Source organism: Mastomys coucha, unplaced genomic scaffold (genome assembly GCF_008632895.1).
Source record: "Mastomys coucha isolate ucsf_1 unplaced genomic scaffold, UCSF_Mcou_1 pScaffold23, whole genome shotgun sequence".
Classification (NCBI taxonomy): Eukaryota; Metazoa; Chordata; class Mammalia; order Rodentia; family Muridae; genus Mastomys; species Mastomys coucha.
Window position 1 is genome coordinate 2,710,548 of NW_022196906.1, and position 11,265 is coordinate 2,721,812.

Sequence of the window (11,265 nt, forward strand, 5' to 3'; positions counted from 1 at the left end):
AATCAAACGTGGTCCTCTGGAGGAGCGAAAGACTCTCTCATTGCGTGTCATCTGTCCAACCACTTGTATTCTTTCAATTAATTGCAGCTAATGACACTTTTCTTCCCAATATTAGCTCTTAGCTTTAGCTTTTTTTTTAAAAAAAGATTTATTTATTATTATATGTAAGTGCACTGTAGCTGTCTTCAGACACCTCAGAATAGGGGATCAGATCTCATTATAGATGGTTGTGAGCTACCACGTGGTTGCTAGGATTTGATCTTAGGACCTTCGGAAGAGTAGTCAGTGTTCTTAACCATAGAGTCATCTCTCCAGCCCCTAGCCCCAGCTTTTAAAAATAATTTTTTCTTTTTTTTTGGTGATTTTTTTGAGACAGGGTTTCTCTGTATAGCCCTGGCCATCCTGGAACTCACTCTGTAGACCAGGCTGGCCTCGAACTCAGAAATCCGCCTGCCTCTGCCTCCCAAGTGTTGGGATTAAAGGTACATTTTTAAGATTATATTCATTCATACATAGAGTGTCTCATGGTGTGCACGCCTCCCCCCCAGCCATGATATAACACTGCCCAAAGCTGTCAGTTCCTCATCATCTTGTTTACAGTAATCCATCCACTAGATTCTAAAAAATATTTAGTTTGTTCAAAATAGAGTCTAAACAATGTCCACAGGATGCATCGGACTAAAAATCTAAACGATTTAATAAAACAATTCTTTAGTCTGATTCATGTCTTGAGTATATTGTTTAGGATGAGTTGGCTCCACAACATCTTCTTCAGGCTGGCAATAAGTCTGTGTATTATACACAATGTGTATCCTGATGATGCTCAAGTACCACTCTGGCTGGTAGAAGCCTCTGAGTTTTGTCCCAGTGTTATAATGACAGGGACCCGAGCAGCTCCTTTAGTGATGAAAGGGTGTTTTGGCTCACTTTGTCCTTGCAGACTTCAGTCAAGCCTGTGCTGAGGTACCTGGGAAATGGTATCCCCAACTGAACTAGTGTACAGATATACTTGTAGGCAAAACATGTATATAACACATAAAATAAAATTAAATTCTTTTTTAAAAAAATCATTTTATCATTTATGCTGAAAGAGTTGAGTATTTTTTAATCATTTAATAATTTATTAAATTTCTTATATAAGGGCTACATATGCAACCATGTGAAAGGCATGGTAATTACAATCATGATCAACAAATACTAAAAAGTTTCAGACTACTAGCTAGAGGTACTGGGATGTTTACACACCTATAATTTTAGCACATGAGAGACTGTGTAGGAGAACCAGGAGTCCAAGGTCATCCCTGATTGCACAGTGAGTTGAGGATAGCCTAGACTACCCAAGATTCTGCTTCAAACACTTCCCCTGCTTTTCCCACCCCAAAATAATTTCAGATTTCTTAAGTTCCTCCATTACGTAAACATACAGAAATCAAAGCAGTTCAATGTCACCCAATCAGAGAATAGTCCTAGTATTATTCTGTTGCTTGTCATCATTACAGTCTCCCACTATGGCATTTACAACTCAAGATTTCCAATACTGTCTCTCCAGGTGAGTAGGCCACCATGTCAATGCAAGCGCTGACAATCACGCAGAAACCACTTTACTACCCACCCTCTCAACACAAAGGACCCCTCCCATCTAAAGGAACACACATGCATCTCTTCTGAAGATATTTGGAAGCAGAGCATAAGGTATTGGGCTAGTAGGTGGATTTTCCTTCTACTTCATACAACTGACATCACTTAAAAGCAACACACACAGAGAGAGAGAGAGAGAGAAAGAGAGAGAGAGAGAGAGAGAGAGAGAGAGAGAGAGAGAGAGAGAGAGAGAGGGAGAGATGAAATAGGTGATTCATAATCAATTTCTAGTCTGGCTATCACTCTTGCTAAGTGTGCTATATGTACGGAACAGCCAGTCAGATTATTCAGGACTACATCATCAGGGATTGCCAACTCTCCCCCACCAGAGGCACAGACCTCAGTGTAACACACACACACACACACACACACACACACCCCTCAGTGCTAACAGGTAAGGAAGCCCTTCTCCCACAAAAAGTCTTATAAAATCCTCCAATTTTGCTCTGGGTAAGAGATATGTATCCATCCCAGTGCTTCTTCCTTTTGCTAACGTCTGAACTACACTTTCCCATTTCTCCTTTCCTTTTTTACTCCGTTGTAAAGAGCAATTCTAGGGCCTTAAGAACAGCACAGACTATATATAGCTCCAGCCCTGTTATTTAAAACTCGTGTATGAACCACGCTCATGTGTTTTCCTGAGTGATAAATGATTTTTACCTGGTTATCTGCTCTCAGCACCATCTATCCCAGAGTAGACTCAATTTTACATCTCTCTTGTCTTGTCTGTTTCCCAAGTGTTGGGATTCTAGGTATGGCCAGGCTAGCCATTTCCTGTTTCTTCAGTCTTATGTATAAGGTAGACATAAGTTTTCAAAGCTCTTCAGCCATCTTTTAAAGTCCCTTATTTTCTCACTGCTTTCACTTAATAATCTTTATCACCTACACTAGTTCTTCCTTTTTACCTCTGAATTTTATATTCTGTTGGGTAGTCTAATAGACCACAGCACTACCTTTCTATATGGTGTAGTCAAACACCAGAAACTTTTCACGTGTGAAGAGCTAATTAAGCAGTTCATAGTTTAAAAGTTAACTTCCAGTTTGTAGGTTTTAATTTAACTGATTGTTGGTAAAAGAACAGAGTGTGCTAACTTAAAAAAAAAACAAACAAACCCTATTTTAATTTTATGTATGTATACGTGTTTCTTCTGCAAGTACATCTGTGCACTACTTATGTGTCTGGTGCCCTCAGATGTCAGAAGAGGTTGTTGGATCCCCTGGAACTGGAACTATAGATGATTTCAGGTCACCTTGTGGATGGTGGGAAACAAACCCTCTGTAAGAACAGGCAGTGCTTTTCGCCCCCGAGCTGTCTCTCCAGGCCCCAATGGTATGGTGATTTCTGAGAACCTTCCCGAGCAGTTTATTTAACTCTCAAGTGTCTGTATCACACAAGTCAGGGCTGGCTGCTGACTGCTTTTAGCACAGTATCAGCTTCCCTTCTTTAAGTGGTATGCAAGGGGACCTAGCCTTTCCGCCTGGCAGATTCTAACTCTGCTTTCCCTTGGTTCTTTGTCCTTTTACCTTCCATCCAGTGGGGATGTGCCCCATTGATGTCCTCTTGGTTATCTTGTTTACTACTGTTGTCTCAGGAGCAGAGAAAAAAGGTCAAAGCACAATCAACTATCACAGCCTTCCGCAAAGCCTGTTCACCTCCCCCACAACAAAACCATTCTAGACTTCTAAAACACTCTTTTAAAGGTAAGTGGGAGCCTATAGAACTGCCTTAGCAGTTCAGAGCACTTACTGCTCTTCCAGAGAAACGGGGTTGAGTTCCCAGTATCTACTGTGATTGCTCACAACTGGATTCCAGTTCCAGAGGATCTCATAACTCTCATATCCGGTACACATATGGCATACACCTACAGCCAGGCATATACACATATAGATAAAATAGCTATCTTTTTAAAAATCCTTAAAAACAGAGAATAAGTTGGGTGTTTCCGGGGGCATGGACAGGAAAGAAGCTAACAGCTTGAGTGAAGATTTGCCAAGCTCCAATAACCTTACTTAATAAAATTATTTTCACAAACATAGATAACAGACAGGTTCTGTGTAGATCATACCTCCTCACACCTACCCCTGACCTTTAGAATCAATGGAGAAGAATACAGATGGGAATACCAACTCAGTAGCTCACTGAGTCTTCCGTTTGGTTCCATATGTGCTGCACAGAAAGCACTCCCTTCCCCCCTCAGAAGAGTGCATTGTAAACGGTGGCTCCTTTATACCTAGGCTCCTTCTCCTCCGTCTTCCCACTTGATCAAGCTGTTTGTTCACTGTTTCTAGGATTTTCTGTGATTCCCAAAGATGTCTGACAGACTTAACCAGTGGATCCTTCCTTTGAGGCATGTCATAGGCACTCCAAGAGAACATGTAGTACATTCCCACATCTCATGAATATACCACTGTGTCAAGCAAGCACCATAGCAGAAGCTGAGCATGACCCGAGGACTGATCTGAGAAGCACTGTATACAGTCAAAACCCAGGCCTTGGACAGTAAGATGGCTCAGTAGGGAAAGGTGCTTGCCACCAAACCTGATGACCCAAGCCTGATCTCTGAAACCCACATGATAAAGAGAATCAACTCCTGCAAATTGCCTTCTAACCTCAATATGTGTACCAGGAGACTTGCATGCATGAATAAATATAATCATTTATATTTAAACTATTTTTAAAAGCTGAGGCCAACAGCAAATGCTCACTGGGAAGAAAAGTGTCGTTAGCTGTAATTAATTGAAAGAGTACAAGTGGTTGGACAGATGACACGCAATGAGAGAGTCTTTCGCTCCTCCAGAGGACCACGTTTGATTCCTAACATCCACACCATGCCTCGAACCATCTGTATTTCCAGTTCCAGGGGTCAATGCCCCTTTTCTGGCCTCCACCGGCACAGGACACATGTGGCACACTGACATACATGCAGACAAAACAAAAATACTATGGGAACCTAAAACCTATTCAGTATATAGATGAATAGTGTTAGAAAATGACCATTTATTTTGAGAAGTTCTGAGATTATGAAATATGACAAGCATCAAAACAGAGACTAAGTCCCATAAGCATTTTATTTATTAAAAATACAGAAAATGACTGAGTTTTTCTACACTAGATTTTTTTATTGTTGGTGATAATAGATTAAGTAAGTTACTATAAAGCATACTTGGTGAAAACAAATTGGGCTGGGAATGGTGTTTTGTTTCTGCAATCCTAGCACTGGGGAAACTGAGGCAGGAGAATCACCACAAGCTGAAGGTAAGCTGGAGTTGTAGTGAGTGACAGGCCAGCTGTGCTATAGAATGTAATAACCCTGCCTCCAACCAAACAAAATACAACCAGGCCAAGAAAACTACAGCAAACTCAACAATAACAAAACTGCATTTAAAAAAGCTAAAAATAAATCCCCTTTGTTTCTTATCATCAGCTTCTAGAACAGCACCTAGGCAGGATCTGCATTCCAACAGTAATCCTCACTGCTGAGTGCTGCAGGCAAACTAAAACCGCAGTGGTCAGTGTGGATCTTCAGAACCACGCTGATCTGACTCCGCAGTGGTCAGTGTGGATCTTCAGAACTACGCTGATCTGACTCTCCAAACACACCAAAAGGGGAGAGACAGCCCAGGTAGGAGCAGTCCACACAGCAAACTGACGTGCTCCTGTGATAGAGTGGGGTGGGGTGGCATGCTCGCATGCGCTCACCTCTGCGCTGCTGTCTGGACACAGCAGACACCAGTGCACTCACATGGGGTGGAGCAAAGACAAAACATACTTTGTTTCCAGGGAGAGTGGGCAGAACAGTGAGAGACAGAGAAAGAAGCTCTCCAAATTTCTTCCCTGAAAAACAGCTCCTGAACCACCAACACCTGCCTCCAGTTTTAATCAATCAAAAATAGGTGAAGAGAAAATGTCAAAAACAAAAACGTGGGCTGGTGGGATGGCTCAGCGGGTAAGAGTACTGACTACTTTTCCAAAGGCCATGAGTTCAAATCCCAGCAACCACATGGTGGCTCACAACCACCTGTAATGAGATCTGAGCGCCCTCTTCTGGTGCATCTGAAGACAGTTACAGTGTTTTTAATTATAATAATAAATAAATCTTAAAAAAAAAAATGTAAACAAAAATACCACATACACACTCCCTGCTAAATGCTGTCTGAGCTACTTTCATGGCAAAGAGTAAGTGCCCCAAACTGCACTTCAACCTGTCTGACAGCAAACCAAACTACTCGTGACTGTGGCTAAGGAGCCAGGGCTTGAGTTTTCAGACTTATGCTAACTTTTAAGGGGCAAGAGGGAGCCAGGCACCCTGAAGTCAATCCTGGAGGACCACTGGAAGGGAAGAACTGAGTTCCGAAGCTGTCCTTTGATCAAGTGTGGAGGTCATATGCAAGCATGCACTGGATAAAAATGTGATACAAATTTAACTTTTAGGTTTATAAAATCTCAAAACCATGGACTACTATAAGGAATTACAGAGGTGTTAGTCTTAGCTTTAGGATCATTAATTTCTAGTAACTTTAGTTAGTATAAATTTAAAGTCTGAATTTTTTTTAACAAAATCATTAGTCTACATTAATTCTTTCAAAAACAAAAAAAAGAAGGCATTTATTTTGTCTAATGCTTGCTGAAGGAATGACCTAAAACTACTGAAGAAACAAGTATGTTTTTGTTGACTTTAAAGTACAAAATACCCATGGCTGGCTGTTAACAGGATGTAAGGGGCTAAGTTAGCTACAAAAAATTGCAGTAAGCTGGCACAGTAATTAATCTGCCCATCTGGCATTTTATAATACTGGTGTTTCTCACCATGGAAATCTGTGGCATAAAATGGATCAGGATCTACAGCATGTGTAGGTGGTGGTACATGCCTGAAAGTTGAGGCCAGATTATCATGAGTGTTTTGAGGCTAGTTTGAGCTACACAATGAGATCCTGCCTTAAAAGGGTGGGAAGGTAGATGGGTGAATCAGGCCCTCAACTAATGTTATCATCAATGTATAGCTTGCTTGCCAACACTTAGTAAGCCATACATCTAAGTGATGTAGCCATTTTTTTTTAACTAAGATAATGAAGTAGCATCACCCCTGGCCAACATGGAGACAGTGTCCCCAGCTGTAGTGATGTGAACCAAGCTGGCAATCCACCTGCCTCCCATGTGCTAGGGTTAAAGGCCCACTACACCCAGGCAAGTATTCCCATCTTTAACTGATTGGAATATGGACAAGTAAGTAATTCAATCCATTTCCCCCTCCAACCTTCAAAAGGCTGCTCTTCCCCCCCCCAACAGCACAATTCAGATGGAATAAAAAGTCAAGCAGGCAGAGTATCTCACTCAGTGCACACCTGTGTGATCCCAGTACACAGGAGACTGAGGCGGGGAGCATCCTGAGAATAAGGCCTCATAAACAGACAGACATAGTCGAAAGGAGGATTCTCCCCTCAACAGATCCTACTGCACTCTGGAGAAGGAGATGGGAATTGAGGTGAGATAGAGGTTGTGTTCTAACTGGTCTTCAGCTTTCTATTCCCAGCTGCCCCGCTTCTCCCTACTATGGAAATGATGTTGACAGTCCTATTTGGAAGAAAGGGTCAGAAGACAGTGGGAAGGAAACACACGTTAGACCCACACTGGATTCCTCACACGGGCTTGTCTTTATTTCCACTTGATGCCTTGCTATGGTGCCTTTCACTACAGCCAACCATCAACCGGGCGCACATACCCTGGCTTGAGGCTCCTTTCCTTTATTTTCCCCTGTCCGGTTTCTTTACCTTATTATCCCTTCACTGTGGGACACAGTTAATAACTAGTCCTGGCCTGAGCTGGTGACATGCTGTTGAGGGACAGACTGGAGTACAAGGGCAGACATTTTGAAGTGATCTGGGGTTGGGGTCACAAAGGAAAATGACAAGTAGTAAAACTAAAGCCTGAGACTGCCCTAGTCTGACCCCAAATCTGCAACTTCTTTCCCTTTTCTTTCAGTCTTTGTCTTTAAGCAGCAAGTAGCCCATCTTCAGCACTGTTTAAAGTTGATACAAATAGAACCTGAAACTTAAAAAAGTTTGTGTACACGTGTACACATTTGATAATAACAGCTTCGAATCACAAACTGCTATGCTACAGTTACAGTGTTCTTAAGTCTGTGGATTTTAAACATCACTAGCTTAGCAGTAGCTCATGCTCGCACTCCTGGTACTTGAGAGAACTGTGCAGTCAGAGTACCAGTGTCAGAGGTTGAACTTGTTGTTACAGCATTGAGAGTTCTGGGTGAGCAATGGAGAAGCTGCTCACCACAATTGATAACCTGCTTAGGTACTGAATAAAAATGCCAAGTCCAAGTACTAAACTTTTTTATTTTTGAAACATTACTTACTAGGGGTGGGGGAATATACCAAACTGCGCCTGCCAACTTAAAAGGAGTCAGTTCTCTCCTTCTACCATATGGGTCATAGGGATTGAACTCAGGTCATCAGGCACCTTTAACAATGAGCCATCTTGCTGGCCCCCAGAACTGTTTGTATATTTATTTAAGAATCTTATATATCAAAAAAACTCATGTCAAGAAATGCTTAAGCTGAAGAAGTGCTGGGAGATTGACAGGACTCACTCACAGCAGCTGCTGTGGTCTCATGTAGGTTCTAAATGTAGAAAGACAGATCTGTGACAGACCACCTTCAGCCAGTGGGGCCAACCCTGCTAAGGATGCTAGTGTGGTCTGCTTTGCTCCACCAGCACCCCTATCCTCACCAGCCATTTGCCAGGACTGTTTCTGGACAAAGATAGGGTTTATCTCTAGATGAAAGATTAACATAACAGAGCCTGGCTCCTCTTCAAAGTAAATCCCAGCTGTGCCCAGAAGACCACAGTAGGCCTTAGTGGACTCTGAAACCCAGAGCCCTCAGCATACAGTTGCTTAGAATTAACTGCATGCAAGGATCCAGATACAAACATTTCTTTCCTTTTTCCTATGCTTGGTATCTTACACAGTGCACAGATATACATAAGGGCAAAAGTCATACATGTGAAGTAAAACTAAAAAATTAAAAATACTCAATTCATAAAAAATGACAAAAATTAAGGGAAATGATTAAATACAAAGATGAGTGGTGCATATCTTTAATCCCAGCATTCAGGAGGCAAAATCAGAGATCCCTTTGAGGCCAACCTAGTCTATATAATGACTTCCAGGCCAGACGGGTACACAGCAAGACCTACCTAATACAAAACAAAAACACAAGCACAGATTCCTCATGTTTGAACTAAAAGTACTCACTGAGCCATCTATCTCCCTAGTATAAAATATGACATAATTTAACAGCACAAATGCTATGAAACCCATATTCTGTAATGCAGTTAAAAAGCCGACAGCCTCTTGTAGAGTTTAACATCCGGCATTAACATTGACAGAGACTCATCTTCCATAAGCATATACTAACCACACATAAAAAACAAAGATGTAAGGTGTGTGTGTGTGTATATTTATATCTATAAATGGGAAGTTGATATTTGAAGTGGATGATAAGTTATAGCTTATCTTCCATCCTGAAAGACTGAAAGACACCTTTCTGTCTTTCTGTTTGGCTTAGCTAAGACTTAGTTGTTGTCTTATTATGGGTTTGAAGAACGCAAAGAAGCAAGCGAACTCCACATGCATGGAAGCAATAACTGACACCATGTGCTTGTATTTGCATGGCCCCAGGGTCAGAAACAAGAGGGGGCAGTTTATATTTCTTTGGCAGAGATAAAACACTATCCCACTATAGCAAACTCTGGGTTTCAAGGCAAGAGTGAACTCCAGCAGCTAACAGCTTGCTTCTCTCTGCTGCCCTACATCAGAGAAGCCCACTAAGTCCTTCTCCCCGCCCCTCAGTTACACTCCAGCTCTGACTGCAAAGGTCTGGAACAGATTATAAATGGGGCCACAAAATAAAAGGCTCTGGCGCACAGTCAAGCCTGTCTGGAATACACATACACAGTGGGCCCAAGAAGGGGAAGGAAAGGCAGGGAGGAGGGCACCTTAGTTAGAATCTCCATCATTTGTGTGCGTAGAGGGGTGCTTGTATGTTTTTCCCCCACCCCAAATACCCACTCTTTCCTAAAAAACAAAGACAAACAAAAAACAAAAAAACAAAAAAACCAACCAGCTGTAGGTACGATTAAGTAAGCCCACAGTCGAGTTTCTCTTCACTGCTAATACTGTTCCCACTTTCTTCTCTCTCTTAACAACAACACACACCGTGGACACACACATACACATAGTTAAAAGTTACAGGGAGTGGCACAGCACAATTCTTCCAAGCTCTCCAAGGGCAGATGAACTGAATCATCAAACATGCTTTAAGGAAATGTGGCTCTTTTCATTGCAGTTGGCACTAGTGCAGCATTCAAGGGATTTCCTACCTTCAAGAGTATCTCCTTCAACCACACAGGCTTATTCAAGTATTAACAGAATTGTTAACACCACAACAGGTCTTGAAGCACAAATAGCTGGTTTGAGTCAAATCAGCTATCTGTTAAAATGATGGCCTAGGCTACAACCCCACCTCTGATTTTTCTGGAGGAGGGGGTGAGGGGCTGGGGGGCTTAACTAGACAATAAAGCTGACAGTTTCCAAGTAAACAGATGACACTGGAGGACTGTACCAGAAGCTTTAAGACTCTCTCTGGGGAAGAAGTTATTTGTACCCAGCCCCAGGGTTGTGTTTTGGTGGCATTCACAGAGTTAATTCTCCTTTCCAGTAAAGCCCGTGGCGTGGTCAGGTCAGCCTTTGGGAAGCTTCAAAGATTCCGAACTGTGTCTGACCCGCTCACTGATCCCCACATTGTTTCCATTAAGCAGCATCGGGCGGGGCCAAGATGAGTGCTCAAACCACTTTATATGTTCCCTTTTAGATCCATTTGCCATGCTTTGCAAAGAGACCCTCACCGGCACATGCACATGTGGGAGGAGGCTCTGCTTTGTTTCTCATTTCCTAAGTGAAAAGTGAAGGGAAGGATCTTAATGTAAAACTAGGTTAAAAGTCCCCACCAACTGTGAACTCTTTCCTCAGACCTGTCTCCTGCTCAGAGCTGTGTCTCCACCTTCAGCCCTGATGGTGCAGCACACCAAGCATGCATGCACATCTCTGGGGAAAACTCTGTTCCAGTTTGTAGAGCAGGTGCTGGCCAGTTTCCAACAAGATCACCATATGAATGAAGCAAGGACTAAGGCCCAGGAAGCTTTACTGCTTTCACCCAGGCTGGAATGCTAATTTGGACCTACATTTCTCAAGTTTAAAAATGAAACACTTGTGGGGCGATGGTGGCGCACGCCTTTAATCCCAACACTTGGGAGGCAGAGGCAGGTGGATTTCTGAGTCTGAGGCCAGCTTGGTCTACAGAGTGAGTTCCAGGACAGCCAGGGCTACACAGAGAAACCCTGTCTCAAAAAAAAGGAAGAAAGAAAGAAAGACTTGCCGAGCAGTGGTGGTGCACAATCCCAGCATTTGGGAGGCAGAAGCAGGTTGATTTCTGAGTTCAAGGCCAGCCTGGTCTACAGAGTGAGTTCCAGGAAAGCTATAGGGCTATACAGAGACCCCTCCTCTCCCCATCTCAAAAACCAAAAGCCAAAAGCCAAAAGCCAAAAGCCAA

At 42.6% G+C, this 11,265-nt stretch overlaps 1 protein-coding gene across 8 annotated transcripts in view; it reads right to left on the reverse strand.

The window, feature by feature from the left end:
• The window catches only part of Yap1 (Yes associated protein 1), a 78,176-nt gene that overhangs the window by 19,303 nt on the left and 47,608 nt on the right, over nt 1–11,265 (reverse strand). The gene's annotated exons all lie outside the window — the stretch shown is intronic.